Source organism: Macrobrachium rosenbergii, chromosome 14, assembly GCF_040412425.1.
Source record: "Macrobrachium rosenbergii isolate ZJJX-2024 chromosome 14, ASM4041242v1, whole genome shotgun sequence".
Classification (NCBI taxonomy): domain Eukaryota; kingdom Metazoa; phylum Arthropoda; class Malacostraca; order Decapoda; family Palaemonidae; genus Macrobrachium; species Macrobrachium rosenbergii.
Genome location: NC_089754.1, coordinates 18757803 through 18775302, shown reverse-complemented (window position 1 = coordinate 18775302; position 17500 = coordinate 18757803). Strand labels below are relative to the sequence as shown.

The following is a 17500-nucleotide window of genomic DNA, read 5'->3' as shown; positions in this document are numbered from 1 at the left end:
AATGGAGGTTAGATGTTTGGTTGAGTTCTGTGGAGAAGAAAAGACACACATATACATATGTATATATATATATATATACTATATATATATATATATATATATATATATATATATATATATATATATATATATATATATATATATATATATATATATATATATATATGTATATATATAGCCGCTAAAAGGACGACATAAATCAAACACTTTGCGCATTCAGCCCTATATCGATGTTAAGGACCTTTCCTTCCGATACTCTTACAACTTCTTTACACCTCCTCCCTAACACTTCCGAATGATACATTCTTTTCACCAACCTGTCATCGTCCATTCTTTCTTCACTACCAATCCAAGTCAGAATACCTAGATCCTTCGTTTTACCCAACCCAACCTTTTTACAAATATATGCATATCCAGGCGTTGGGCCCTTTCAATTATGCATGTACAATGCAAACAATGCATAGCTTCGACTTTCTGAAAATTTCAATCCGTTCTTCCACCACCCATAGTAACACTATTGTTCCTGGTTTCCATTTACCCTCGTAACCTTTGCTTTGGTTCACCTTTTATTCTCAACTTTCTTCGTTAATTTTCACAGTTTCTCTTCAGTGTCCTCAAGCAGTGCTGTATCAACTGTAAATATCAACCATTAAGTACACCATTTTGTACCTAAACCTGCTGCTGTAGTCAAAACTTCTCGCGTCGTTCCATTGAAAGAGCTACTAAATGACTATAGAGACATTACACGTCCTTTTTCATACCAACTATTGCACCAAACCAAAAAAAATCATCTACCTAAACATATGATTCTAAGAGAAACTGCTTTCACCTGTTTATATTCTGTACCCATCTTTTTATTTTCTCTGCAAATTGCAAAAACTTAACTTTTTCATTACAAACAATTAGTCCAGAAAACTTTCTCTTTTTTTCAAAACTTTACTGTTCTTACCCTATCAATCGTTCTGTTATCTCTTTTACAGTCTAAATCACAAACCCACCATGCAATTCTTCTTGTACAGAAGTAGTTTCATACCCATAAAATCATTACTTTAATTCTCACTCTTTCTTATATAAAGTTAATTTTTTTTTTTTTTTGCCCTATTTCTTCAAAACCTTAATCCTAATCTAGAGACACCTTACTGTACAAACACCGGCTGGCAACTCAGTCTCATTATTTTCACCGTGGTAACTTTTGCTCCGACATTTTCATTACCATCCTCATTACCTTAGCAGCTACATCCACAAGTATTCTGGAACTTGTATATAACCTATTAACTTTTTCGCTTTTCCAATACCTAGCTCTGCCTCTCTTTTATCTTCCATATTTAGTAAGTCTTAAAAGTGTTTTCTCCATCGACCAAGGACTGCATAATTCCAGACATCATCTGTCCATTTGCATCTCGAGTTCAGAGATCCATTTCTTCATTAATATTCTCATCCTACAACATTGTTTTCCTTTTATTATTTTCTTCTAGTGTAATCGCACCTTAAATAGTATCTCCTTGCCCTCATTATATCTCCTCATCCTACAACATTGTTTTATTCCTTCTTTTTATATATATATATATATATATATATATATATATATATATATATATATATATATATATATATATATATGTGTGTGTGTGTGTGTGTGTGTGTGTATATATGTATATATGTATATATATATATATATATATATATATATATATATATATATATATATATATATATATATACATACTGTATATATGCAGTCATGTTAAAAGGGCAAACATTACACGAAGCAATTTCATACGCCAACGAAATGGAACTATCGCTCTTTGGTCCCTACATATCTTATTCTTTCCTTTATAACGAATATAAAATACATTCACTAAGACAGAGAGAGAGAGAGAGAGAGAGAGAGAGAGAGAGAGAGAGAGAGAGAGAGAGAGAGAGGTGCCCAAGCCGCATAATGGTAAATTATCAAAATGATAATGGGTTTGCTATGTATATCATCCGATGTTAATGGCAGCATATGATAATAATTATGAATTTAGGATATGAAAACCAGTATCACAGCACTAAAATTTTATTATCTATAGCATAGTTTACATAAATTAGACAAAGCTTCGGAAATTAATCGTTCCCATAAAATTTAAAAGTATGACGCCCATCATGTCATTGAATGTGATTCTTCTACGCGAATTGTTTAGTAAGCTTGTTTTATAGATTTCAGTGGGTAAGGCATATGCACTACATGCATTCCTTGTAAAACCACGTTGGTTTTGGGTTTTGTGGGCGAAAGCAAAGAGAAAGATACAAAGGAAAAAACATGTATAGTGTTTAAAGACACTCTTGTATAAAAATACAATCGAAAGACTACTGTTACAAAATAAAGATTAGTATTCAAATTGGCGTCGATATGTATGAAGCTTTCAGTATTCTGTAGTTGTATACACCTATAACGATATTTTATGTTTAAGTTGTGAAATCATTCTCTATAGGTCACTTATTTTGAGTTTCTTTAATTTGACATTTTGGTCTTTATACCATATTTCATCTTTAGTTTTTGCGATTTTTTTTATCGCTTAACCAGTACTACGAGAAAGTTGCCCACTTTTCTTGTCAGATTCTTTGTTTTCTATGCAATCAGTTACTAGATTATTCTATAAAAAAAAGTTGCAAAAGGCTCTTTGATCGTGACATTTAGTTACTCCTGTACCACACTGAGCTAATATAACAAAACAAATAGGGTTCTTGACAATTTTTTCTTTTGCTAGTAGAGTGCACAGTGGATAAGGTAGAAAACCCCTTGATAAAGAGAGTCTTAGAATCTATCCTTCATGCATCCCTTAAAATGAGAGGAGAAACCTTTGGAACTTTACATTTGCTACTTGCATGGGGCCATTGGTGGAAAGATGTCGTGGCTTACAACCTCATCTCTGTGTTAATGTAAGGGATGCCCAAACTGGAGGGGTAAAGTCTTAAACCATGTGTTTTCATCACACTCCAATTTTCTATTTTCCCTCCGTCAAAGATATCCATGTCATGCATTGTACTGACATCTGTACATTTTCCTAAAATTGAAGTCCTGTTATTTTTAAAGTTTAATTTTTTTTACAAGATTGTTTGTTAAAATTAAAACAACTTTTCTTATGATTTTTCCAAGTCGTAACATGCCACTTTGGTTCTTTTAGTATGTTCTATGATTCATTGATCAGTTTCTTGTCCAACTTCATCTCCATTGATCATCTTACGTTCATTATCTTTGTAATCATTCGTTCTGTATTGATCATTTTACATTGCTTATCTTTATGATCAGGTTAGTTTTTTATTATTATTATAGCCAGTATGTAACATTAATATTCTATTGATCAATGATGGATCAAGCTAATTCTTTGCAACCATGTTACTTGTGTATATATAACCGTATTACTTCACGATTAAAGATAAACCTGTGTTTGTGCACTTGTTTGTTTTATCATATGTCGTTCTTTTAATGCCACTATCGGCTTTAATAAACAAACATAAACGACTGTCACGAAAAGGACAACATGAACATATCTGAATTTATTTTCTTTTTATGTCTCTTTGCAAAAAAACAAAATCCGATATCAAGGAGAAGAATCCTTTGTATTCCAAGACACTCTGTGTAAATGTTTTCAGTTTGATGTCACGACATATGCCAAAACTTTTCTTTAAAAACCACAGAAGAATGGTGGAGGTCGATCTATTCATGCGACTGAAAAAGAAGTTTTGGGATGCGCTAAACATATTATCAGTCTCTTTTATTCTTTCTGTCTCCCCACTGGTACTAGAGTTGTCGAAATTTTTTTATCCATAATTAAATATAATTTACCACTGCATGTATTGATAATTATGAGTTTTCTTATTTGCGCCCCTCCCCACACTCCAGACAAAGATATATATATAGATATATATATATATATATATATATATATATATATATATATATATATATATATATATATATATATATATATATATACTGCATATATACTATATATATATATATATATATATATATATATACAGTATACAAATATATAAATAGTTTATCTAAATAGTTTATCTAAATAGCTGCTACAGTAAGTAAAACAATTGTAAATCTGTGGCTAGGGTTCGTTCACTTATTTTAATAATAATCAAACATTCTGAATCTCGAAAAATGAAACCCGTGGCAATACAGACTGCATAGTAGATAGTAGTGCCTTCGTTATCTTTACCGTACGGTTAGCAAGAACAATGATGATTATAGTAGACCCAGCAGAGCTGATTTGAGGCGGAAATTAAGATGTAGAAAAATACCCTAATGTCAGAAACATAAACTCAAAACGCAGTCGAGATTTGAAGACTAATACAAACACATACGGATATTGTCAACATCATCCATGATATATATACACACACACATATATATATATATATATATATATATATATATATATATATATATATATATATATATATATATGTGTGTGTGTGTGTGTGTGTATATATATGTATATATATATATATATATATATATATATATATATATATATATATATATATATATATATATATATATATATATATATATATGAGTATATTATATATATAAATGCATGTGTGTATATGTATATATATATACCCAATATATATTATATATATATGTAATTGAAAGAGTCCTATAAAACCCAACGATATTATCAGGAAAAACCTAAGAAGATGAACATTTTTTTCAACAGAGAGTGGGTGTGTTATTCATTAATTTAGTATTTGCAGGGCATGCATTGGTTTATATCCTAACGGAAAATAGTAAGCCTACTGATTTAGTTAAGCTTTATCCAGATGACACCTAAATGGTACATTTGACATTTTGCATTAAGAAATAATTCCGTACTGTTGTTTTATGATGATGTATAATACATCATCTCTGTCAGAAGAGTTCCGTCTGTTCCTCGAAGTCTTAACGATATTTAAATGGTTTGGATGTTTTTCAAATATACTGCTTTCATTCAAGCATATTTAAAGAAGTTTTCCTATGCTATGGTTCGGTGTTTTTGAAAATGTCTTGATAGACGAAGCCTATCAAGAACATATCATATGTTTCTCGTATCCTTATGATGTTTTAGTTTTAAATTTCTTGTGATCCTATATATATATATATATATATATATATATATATATATATATATATATATATATATATATGTATATATGTGTGTGTGTGTGTATGTATGTATGTGAGTGTGCGTATTTGTGCGCAGACTGTGAGAGAAAAACTCGTGAGCAGAGGTCTATAGGACCTCTGACAGAAATTTAGATGGCTGAGCATAAAAAAGTCGTCTTCGGGGTAGAATGATTGATTAATGTTCTGACAGAGAGCTCAACGAAAGGATTATTGTCAGGGATGTTGCTGGAATGGATGAAACCTAAAGAAGTTGGTAGACAACTTTATTAGGAGGAAAAAATGAAACGAGAATTTATGAAGAGTCTCGTGCATCAAGATGAAGGGGGAATGAATTTAGCAGAATAGTTAAAATCAAATCATTTAAGCCTACCAAGAGAAGAACACAAGTATACATACACAGACACACACACACACATATTAACATTCAGAGACCGGCAGACAGAGGTGAGAGCAAACACAAATTTGTTATTATTATTATTATTATTATTATTATTATTATTATTATTATTATTATTATTATTATTATTATTATTATTTTGGTAATTGTCAGTGCTGCCTGATATTTCGTTCATAATTCTATAATGATCTTTTACTTTATTAACGCCATACAACAATTCATGCTTTGTAACTCCTCATTAATTTCTTAGTGGCTGCAGTGGCTAAGTGTTTATGAGAATAGTGTGGATTAAGGTGGTGAATGGCAGGAGAGAGAGAGAGAGAGAGAGAGAGAGAGAGAGAGAGAGAGAGAGAGAGAGAGAGAGAGAGAGAGAGCTTGAAACACTGGTAAGTCTTAGAGCAAGAGGAAGCAAGAAGAATACGGGAAAATTAGACGTTGGAATCAGATATAAGACACAAGGTACAACTATTAGCTGTAGTTACCTAAATACTCAACGCCGTTAAATGTTCTCCCCTCAATAAAAAGATTTAAAAAATAAATAAACAAAATTGGCTTCTTTGGCGAAGGTAATTATTTGGAAAGATATCATCACATTGAACTATAATGTAGCCCTGCTGCAGATCTTATTATAATGTTTAACGGAAAAAGGCTATATCAGTAATTTTTAAACCTATGTTCCTACTCGTTGTAAGTAAACATAGTATTTCATGCAAAAGTTATCTAGCTTGTTTTGCCAGAAACCACTGCCCGGCAGAACGCAAATGCTGTTTCTCAAGAAACAAATGTCATGTGTTATGTTAACGGTAATGCATATATATATATATATATATATATATATATATATATATATATATATATATATAATATATATATATATATATATATATATATGTGTGTGTGTGTGTGTGTGTGTATGTTATATATATATATATATATATATATATATATATATATATATATATATATATATATATTTTATATATATATATATATATATATATATATATATATATATATATATATATATATATAATATATATATCACTAAATTCACGTCAGAAGGTGAGTGAAAACCGGGTTTTCATTTACCGTCTGACGTGGATTTAGTGATATTCTCAAGCACGCGTTCCTTCGTGCTGCATTGAATATATATATACATATATATATATATATATATATATATATATATATATATATATATATATATATATATATATATATTTGGTGAGTGAAAACCGGGTTTTTCATTTACCGTCTGACGTGGATTTAGTGATATTCTCAAGCACGTTCCTTCAAATATTGAATATATATATACATATATATATATATATATATATATATATATATATATATATATATATATATATATATATATATATATATATTTATATACATATATATATATATATATATATATATATATATATATATAAATATATATGTATGGGTTTAGGCTTTATTTGATGCATGGCAGGTAACAGAATGTTTTTAAGTACAAAAGTTCCATGGAAAAAATGATTCGGAAAAGAAATTGTCTCGTTTTGCTTTCTTTAATGTTTTACAGATTTTTCACGAATGAAGATACCTCTTTTAAAATGTTGACGAAATAGAGATTACTGTGTTGATTGCACGTCATTAAATTTTAAAGGTTACAACAATAGTCACTTTCCTGATATCTTCTGATTCCACGTCTTCTACCTCTCGTTTTCTTATAGGCTTTACAGCTGTCATCATTAATTATGCTTAGCATATATTTGTTTGACGTATGCTCTAACTTTTCATCCTTACATCAGGTCACATTAGTGTACAGTGAAATGCAACGTGAAGAATTAAAAGTTGGTTGATTGATTAGTTCAAATTAAAGTTTTATGGTTCTAGAGAAAATGTTAAGTACTTCTATTAGTAACTGAGAAGTATCTATATAGTGTTTGCTTAGTTTTAATGCTCTATAATATGCAGGGCCAGTGACATTTGTATAATAGTTTAGATGGAAAGTTGTTGTATTTTACCGGTTTCTTAATATTTTGGAAGAGAAGGTGGTGTATGTTGCCACCACATACAAAGCATGGGGAACAAGGTGGTATGTATTGCCGGCAATTGAACAATTCTGAGAGCGAGATAAGTTCATATTTCAAATAAAGATGGTATTGCGTTACCAACGTCTTCAAAGTTCAAAGAATAAGGTCAACCTTGCTGCCGGCAACATCATCATTGCATTCACTACCAACACCATGGAATTCCTAATCGGATTCTCTAATAACTCTGGGCATACATGCATAAAAAAAATGTTATTCATCAGAACAATTATACAAACGTCTGGTTTTCTAAACTAATAATCATCAGTCCATGATCTGCAGACATAATTAATTATTATTTAGCTAACATTGTTTGATGCAGTGGTTCAACTTTCAACTAGAAAATCTCACAAGGGACTAGAAACCGAACATTCACAAGCATATGACAGTATCCCAGTCTCCTCTCCTTACAAATGAAACTAAGAAGATCAAGGCCGGTGTCCCAGCAGGTAGACCTTTGTCCTCCCAGCCCCTAAAACAATGCCCCATCCCTCGGTCATAAGAGCAGTAAGGTCAGGTAACAGTGATCGTTTGTGGAGGGTCCCACAGACCTTCCATGGCTTTTATCCAAAGTTTGGGTTACTTAAATGCTGAAACTCGGTTGCTTTTTGGCAATTTTCTAATCATGTGAGAGTTAGGAATTAGGATTATTACTTTATTCCCATTAGTAGCATTGTATAGGAAAGTCTTGGCCCATGCAACAAGGGGCATATAAATATATATATATATATATATATATATATATATATATATATATATATATATATATATATATATATATATATATATATATATGTATATATAGAAATGTATGTATGTATGTATGTATGTATGTATGTATATGCACACCCATATGACTGTTTATTTATCTATAGACCTATAAAGAATGTGTACACATATATTAATATTAATTTCTTTTTTTCAGGTAGTTGTCGGTTTTAAAAAGTCGTTCATCCTTAAGGTAAGAATATTTTTAGGCATTTTATATTTTAGGTGGGCGAGGAGCAAACTTACAGGTCCGAAAATCTCTTTCCAAATCAGTAACTCTGCCCATTTGACCGTAGGAGTGGGAGATTTTTAAAAATGTGATATATATATTGTATATATATATATATATGTATATATATGTATATATATATATATATATATATATATATATATATATATATATATATATATATATATATATATATATATATATATATATATTTATATATATATATATATATACATATACGGGTTTGTTTGTATGTGAGTGCCTGCGTAGATACATTTTTTGCCTGCGTTTGTGTGTGTGTGTATGCTTACATAACTCTCCCCTGAGGACTTCCATGACACAAGAATATAGTCTTTATTTGTATCATTTGAAAGTCTAATCCATCCTTTCATTTCCATAAAAAAAAAAAAATTAGTATTCTTTCACCCTATAGCATATCACCTCAGTATGGGAAATATACTGGATTTTATTTTTTCGATATTCTCTGAAGATTTCCTGTCCTTATTCTTATGCAGAAAATAACGAGAAACAAGGTGAGATTTGAACGTAGAGCTGCAATATCAACCTGTCGATAGAGTTTATGCTTGAGCAGTTTCTTTTAGAACAGTAGCTTAGATATTCTCAAGTTTGACTTAAAAACCCTCTCTCCCCTTTGAATATTAGTAGCCCTTAGTCCTACTCGACAATCAGGAGGGGTTTGGCCACTAAGAAGGAAGATAAAGATAATTTTTGTTATTTCACTGGTTCATTGTGGTGGAAATCATAAAAGTGTTCTTTATACATGATACTGGTAGTGCCCGATTGACCTTGAAAGAAGTTTCATACATAGTACTGGTCTTTATACATAATACTAGTATGCAATTTTCCTCCATTTTCAGATATTATGGTCAGTTTAAAATATCACCCACCTAAGGAATTTTATAAAGTGTTAGCCGGCGAGGGTTTGCAGTATCCCATAAGCAGAGTCTCCTCAGATATTGAAGTTTCCAAATCGTCAGTTTTTTTTATCCGTTTAAGAAAATGGCTTCAGTAGTCAGCAACCATAAGGAAAATTGAAAAATGGCGCCCTTAAACGTCTTTAGATATTCATAACATGATACGTTGAATCTCAAGTCTTCACTTTGCTTCCACTGCCTCCTCTTATATCTTATTCTCGTTTCCAATTTTCATTGTGCTTGTTTCTATTGTGTGTCGTAGCCTGTAAACCATCGTTGCCTTTCTGAATAGAGAGATCAATTAATGATAAAGTGAACAATCGTAAAAGTGATCTGCACGACATCTACCGTCTGAGAATTGTTCTAGCTAGTCCTTCGCATTAAGAAATGTTTAAAGGGAAAGATTTCATGTAAGCAGATTGACGTGTATATATACCAGTCTATTCAGATTTCCCGTAAACTTCGATACTTTTACTATAAAACTTCTGTCTTTTAGGCACAGTTACACAAAAGAAGTGAGTACCCACAACAGTAGCGTAATCTAAGATTTCTATCCTTGTTCATTCCTCTGGGTAATTAGCCAATAGTCGGAAAGCTTTTGTAATCCTGTAACCCATAAACCCCTCAGATAATGAAACTCAGATCATTTTTTGGTTTCTTTCGTAAATCAAATTTGGTGTAAGGTAGCAAAAATCTGAAGACAAAAACAGTACGGTTAGGTTAGATATATATATATATATATATATATAGCCGAGACTTTATATATATATATATATATATATATATATATATTCTGTTCTAAAACCCAATATATATTCTGTATACTATATATTATATATATATATATATATAGCGAAATATGCCCCATCGTGATTTAGACGGAGCTATACAAGGACGTGTTGTCTGTATATATATATATATATATAACGATATAAAATTGTTATATATATATCATATATAACCAGCGGTAAATATATATATATATAAACTATTTATTTATATATACAGTCACTATATATATATAAAACATATATTTATATCATCTATATATATAATTATATGTATACATAACTTATATATACATATATTCCTAACATTAAAATTATTCCCTGTTAATGACAAGTCTCTTCCTTAATGCAAGATTCTTAATCGAATAATAAAAATTTGTCTTTTGTTAAAGTAAGAGGGGAGACAATGTAGGTTGTTAGCACGCGAAGAAGCATTGAGGTTTGTCCTAAGTCGGACTAATATTCTGAGCTGCTCTTAGCTCCTGTAAATAATCCATTTTATTTTATTTTACTTGATTTGTTGAAACTAGTGTTCCAGTAAGTTTGCTGAACTCATTCATGTGGCTGTGAATAAACCTTATACTTTGCTAACTAGTGTTGACTGGCGACCTGATCTATTCATTATCTGTCCTTTAGAGTCAATTTTAGCCCTAATTGACAGAATTACGTGGCTATTAGGTAAAGCAAGGCAATATAAATCTAAATTCTTAATTATTAAACTCATTAGCCAAAAGACCCACGTAACAATATATATATATATATATATATATATATATATATATATATATATATATATATATATATATATATATATATATATATATATAAAATTAATAAGAGTATGATAGAGTTAAAAACTGGAAACGTGGTTATTTTTTTTTTTTTTTTTAAATCATGGTTCAAAACCAAGATCAAAATTGGCCTTAAGAATAACCACTCTGAAAGTAGTCTGTAGTTTCAGCCAAGGCGACAAATTCAAAGCGCAAAAAGTAAAGAAGGTAGCAGTACTTGTCAATTTTTATTTACAAGATAAACGTGTTTGAAACTGTTTATGGAGTTGTTTGGCAGTTTTTTTTGTATTGTTTATGAATGTTGATTTTAAAAGATAGGACTGAGATACCTCTGCTGTATGATCATCTAACCGTTATCTTAATAACATTCACTAATAGTTCACAAAGTCCAACAAGAATCCCATGAACTTCTGTGCTTCCTGCACTTTGTTGATTGCCTTGATAACATCACTAAGTTTGTGAATAATTTCCTGAATAAGTTTGTTAACACCATATCCTTCTTCTGTGTACTTCAGGTGTCAAATTCTGTAAGTGGGTTCACATGAACATTTAGTTGATTATATAAAAGGATACTACAAGAATTTTTAAAGAACCACTCACAGAACTGAGAACTTTTAAAATTTTGTTATACCTGATATTTTATGGGAACTGAAACATTACGTTTCGGAATGTTTCCGTTGCCTCAATGACTTTTTCTAAAACATGTAGTATCATTCCCTTTGATCCATTGCGATTTCCTTAGATTCCTTCTTCTAAAGGCTGTTTTTTTTTCTATTCCACCGACCCTCGTATTTTGCATTGTAACTCGTGTACTCGTAGTGTCTGACTGAATATTATCGAAAAATTATTATTCCCCGATGAACTCTTATAGCATTGCAACAAACAATGGGGAGGAATCACACCTGCCTAGCAATAGATATTATAAAATGGGAGATTACGTAAAAGAGATCAGTGGTAAGATATAAATTCATTTCGATTCTTCGTCAGTTAGCCGCTCCACAAATAAGATATGTGCATTGAAATAACGGAAAGTGTAACAGATGGTTTTACTAAATATCATAATGAACTAAACTGAACAAAAACTAAAAGAAACCTAATGTTAAAGACAAAAAATGTAGCTTAAATGCGAGCCTTTCAAAATCTTCCCGGGTGATGGATGAACTCTTCTGCCATTATGTTCTGAATTTCTGGCTTTACAGTAAAACCTTAAGCTCTGTCTGGCCGTTTTCCGTATGGCGCTTACTTTTTTCTCACGAGGTTCAAGAGAGTTGAAGATTACGCAAGATATTAATCTTGTTCCTTGCTCTTCTTTTTTTTCACTGTTGATCTTTATATGGATTAAAAACCTTTGCGGCTCCCTTATGAATGTGGATATTCTGAGGATATTCTGAATTTTTACTATTGGTAATACTATTTTTTTTTATAGTAGTAGCAGTAGTAGTTATAAGACCATAAATCAGTCTTTGAGGCTAATGAACAATAAGGATAATTAATGTGACGGTGAAACGTAAAACCTGTAATGGTGTTCCAACCTGTAGCTGGGTTCCTGTAAAGTTTAGAAGGGTACCATAAAAGCAAAATTGATGCCCTGTGATTGCATCTGGCTTATAGCTATATTGTGAGTTTCTTTTAGTCGGTCTACTCTCTTTATTTACAGATGCATAGATAAACGTATTGTAGTACTCCGAAAGAAAATTTGTTACACCGTAGTAGGTGAAGCCAGTGCCAATTTATTTACTAATACCTCTGTTTATAACAATGACTCAGTACAAAAAACACTGTCTGACTATTTGGGAACTAGAAAATAGGTTAATAGACAAATTAACGAAAGAAAATCTTCGAATCTTAACATAGATCAAGAACAGACTATTCTATGTCATGATCTGTTTGGTATGTGGTTCATGTCCACTAAGTGAAATAGCAACGACGTATTTGCCCTAGTTGATTATTTTTTGCAGTAAATAACACATATCCTACATCATATTAATAATAGTAGGCCTCGGGTATATTTTTTCATACTACATGAAAGTTAAATTGTATTACTGATAACCACAACACTTCCTTAGACGACACAGATGGTGATTTAAATGTTTCAGAATAAGGATTTTATTCAGATAACATTGATGGTATATAGTTCTATAGTGAAGTCATCATCCTACTATGACTTTACTGTTGTTGACAAATTTGGTCAGTGACGGCTAATTTTGTCCAAACAACAGTTTGTTTTTGTGATCTACACAATATTCAGGAGCTTTGGCGTTAGGGAATCATATACTATATTAAGAGTTTTGACGCATGATTCTTGACGTCTCTGATTGCCATTTTTGTTGAACATAATATTCCGTCGAAATGCAAAATGCAGTCACACATTTCCTAAATGATGTTATTAATGCTGAGGCCCCATCTTCACGATAGGCTGTAAGGCCAATTCAATACACATAAGCAAATTAACCGCGTAAATTCTTATAAATGATTTACTGATAACCCAAAATAATCACAGCTTCCCTTATTGTGTATATTTGAACTGAATTCTCTCGGAGCAAGGTTCACGAAAAAGCCAAATGAGAGACTGCAACTTCTGATGCATCTTTTAAATTTTTTTTTTTGAGGTTTTTAACGTTTTTTTTTTTTTCCTTTAAGAGAGCAGCGGAGTGGTGGACGGCTGTAATCGGAGGAACAAGGAATGTTGTTAAAGTTGTTTTATTAACAAAGAATTTCGAGTAAGAGTACTGCCTCCACATGTACAGTCCAAGCGCTTCACTTTTAATTTGCAATTATCGTGCAAACGCAGACTACGGGAAGTTATTTACGAATGTAATTAAAATGTGGATGATTATCATGCATTGCTGCATGATTTAAACTAACTTCATTTCACAATGCTAGAAAATTTACCTTTGTTAAACATAATTGATTTAGGTAAATCAAAGCTGACAGCGGTGTAGTGTTTTACTGTTTACTAATGCGGAATGCTAGTTAAAGGTTATTCATAAACGAACCAAGCAAAGATGACTAGTCAATGGGAAACCAGGAAAGGAGGAAAAAAATGGAATGGGCATAATTCAAAGGGAAGAGGTAGACCAGTAAGAGAAAAAGGTAAGTATACCTTAGTTTTACCAGACCACTGAGCTGATTAACAGCTCTCCTAGGGCTGGCCCGAAGGATTAGACTTATTTAACATGGCTAAGAACCAATTGGTTACGTAGCAACGGGACGTACAGCTTATTGTGGAATTCGAACCACATTATAGCGAGAAATGAATTTCTGTCACCAGAAATAAATTCCTCTAAGTCTTCATTAGCCGGCCGGAAGGTCGAACTCAGGCCTAACGAGTGCAAGGAGTTCCATAGTATGGCTGAAGAGGGAAAGAAGCATCACTAAAGCGAAAAACTCGACAGGTTGGTCTGTATCACTCAAGAGTCTTTGATATGAAATCACAACACATTTACGGCCAAGACTTTCTTCCATGCGCTTGGATAACCTCGAAAAAGGTCAATTGCAATGAACCCTACCGGGAAAATTTGACTAGTTTGGCAGTTAAAGTTTCCCAACTCTCTCTCTCTCTCTCTCTCTCTCTCTCTCTCTCTCTCTCTCTCTCTCTCTCTCTTCTCTTCTCTTCTTCTTCTTCTTTCTTCTCTTCTTCTTCTTCTTCTCTTGCCCATGGATATCTAGATTAAAACAACTTACGTCACATTCTTTTATAGTTTGTTCTTGTAATTTTATGTTTAAAGCTATGGACCAATTTATAATTGGCACAAGACAAATTTTTTGTTTTTGTTTTTACACCAAGTCTGCATATTGTACCTTACATAATTTCTTATGTTTCTGAAACTTTTATTAACCCAATATAAGATATAGTACAACACGTTTCATCGTAGTCTGATCCAGTAAATTTCTAACAAGGGCAATTAAAAACAAATTGAAGAATTATAATTATAAAAACATGAGCTGAAGAAACTAAAAATCAAAAGGATCACACCATAAAAAAAAACCTTACGAAGACAATTGGGAGAGGTACGGCATGTAACTTGTGGCGGTACAGCCTATTACTACATTCATCTCAGATTGAGAAAAGTAATGGATTGTTTTTTTTATTAATTTTCTTTTTGTCTGTAAGGGAATTCAACAATGCCTTCATTAGTAACACAGAAAATAGAGTTCGCATTTCCATCATATACTCCGTATATGGCACTTGGGTAAGACGACGTTAACATCATTCTTCGACTGTTTTTTTTTTTCTGCTACCAAACCCTGGAATTTTCTTTCTCGTGTTTTTTCTTGTTTTTGGTTTTTTTATTTGTTTTTTACAACATCCCATCCTCAAGTGAAGAGTCCTTTAGCTTCCTTGAGTGTTCAGTCGCACCTCCCTTTGTTAATTAAGTTAATTAAGCAAAAAATTCTGAAGTCAAATTTTGGATGAGAGCTTAATACTCGCATACCTTCGGACTATATACCACAATCCTTACGTAGGGCTGCGAATTATGTTGTCAGGCTAACAAAACGTAAATGGTAGGGCACCCAGGGTGGACCTGACTTATATGATTTGAAATGAAAAATATCATATCATATGTTTCTCAGATAAAAATGCAGATACAAATGGTGGAGTCTGTGGCGGTTGTGGTTACAGATTCATAATAATAATGAATAGTAGTAGTAGTTTTAGGTAAATTTTAGACTTCTATATCGTATATTTCCCCTCTAGAAGCTACCATGATAATAATAGTTATATGAAATATAGACTTCGATTCATGTATAGTTTCTCATCTACCACTTATTTTCTGACAAGAGGATGAATGAATATATTTTTAATTCAGATGACTGCTCTTTCTTTATTAAATTATATATACACTATCGGGTATCTTAAATTATGATAACATATTCTTCAGGGTCTCTGTTCAAGACATCATTCATTTCATTGCTTGATACCAAAGCGCTGGTTTTAAGTCTGTCATCCTCAACGCATGCGCCAGTAAGCTATTAACAAGCAAAGTGACATCCTACTGTTCTAACTCTTGTCATAGCTATAGTTTCTTGTCATAGCTATAGTTTCTTTTCTAATTACTTGCCTCTGATATATTTGATCGCATATGAATTTTAACAATTAAATCAAATGGTGATTTCACTTCATATAAACATAGCAGTGGTTCAGAACTCCTTTTAAACTCTGTGGAACCTTATATTGTCAATGATGATATCTTCAAAGTCTTTAGCAAAGTCGGACGAAATCTTTGAAAACCAAGCGCTGTGCACACGGGGTCGCTCTAGCTCAGTAAAACCCGCTTCGAGTTTCTTATCTGATTCTTTTGTTTCTAGTATGGTTTATGGTGCCTCGTGGTCCTTTGCCTCTCTCTGGTAATATCTCAAAGGGATCCTTTCTCTTCCCTTTTCCTTTCTACTCTAACTCATTGGCATCCTTCTCTCTCTCTCTCTCTCTCTCTCTCTCTCTCTCTCTCTCTCTCTCTCTCTCTCTCTCTCTCTCTCTCTCGTACGTTGCATGAATAATCTTGCCTTCCTTATCGGGCCTCTGCTGAACCTAGTCTTCCTGCTTGCTTAATTTTGTTTCATAAAAACGGCTCCACTCCCCCTTCTTTGGCCTTTCTTCAGTCAAGTACTTTGATCCAAAGCAAAATCATCCTTGATAATGTGGCTTACATCTTCAGTAGCAAGACTGTATAATTTGTCTTTCATTTGGTGTAGTACGGAAAGACATGATGTAGGATTAGTAAAACGAGGGAAGACTTAGCTGAAGAGTCGAATATGGTAAATGACACAAACTACCAAGTAAATGTACTCATTGGAAGATATCTGATGTGGGAACTAGTTGTGAATCTAGGCTGTTATTAAATCGTGATGAAATCCCTGCATTTCTATTCATCGGTAATTTTTGGTACCGACTACATTCCCTTTTGATCATTGATCTTTGCATTGTATGCCTTTCATTGATATCTAGTAATGTTTGTTAGGATTATCATATTGGGTTTTCCTTGGAAGATTCCTGAATTTCTTTACCTTTCTTTATACTTATTTAGTATATAGCCACAAAATATCTGTATGCTGCAAAGGTTTTTCATGGTTCCATTCTAGTCCCTTAAGACGCAATAAAGTTCCACCTAGTGACTCCTTAAATCTCAAGAATTTCTTAGTTTCCATCGGCATGTCCAGATTCCCCTACAATCCCTTTTTCTTTCAAAGTTCAAAAACTTTCCCCAGTACAGACTAAAAAAATTCTCATATAACGGGAAGTAGTGAAGAGAGATCTTACGTCATCCTTCCCAGAGGTATTTATACTAATAGGAAAAGTGCTCGAAAACAGATCCAAGTTGAATGAAATATGAAGTCATTCTTGTTTTTCAAAA

The 17500-nt window shown here is 32.1% G+C and overlaps 1 protein-coding gene across 2 annotated transcripts in view; it reads left to right on the top strand.

Moving 5' to 3' along the window:
• The window catches only part of LOC136845746 (uncharacterized), a 732048-nt gene that overhangs the window by 248213 nt on the left and 466335 nt on the right, over positions 1-17500 (top strand). The window contains exon 1 of one of the 2 annotated variants that reach the window (XM_067115989.1): positions 8571-8597. The exons of the other annotated variant lie outside the window; for it this stretch is intronic. The gene's annotated coding sequence lies outside the window, so the exon portion shown is untranslated. Of the gene's footprint in view, positions 1-8570; positions 8598-17500 lie in introns of those variants that run through there. 2 annotated transcript variants of the gene reach the window in all.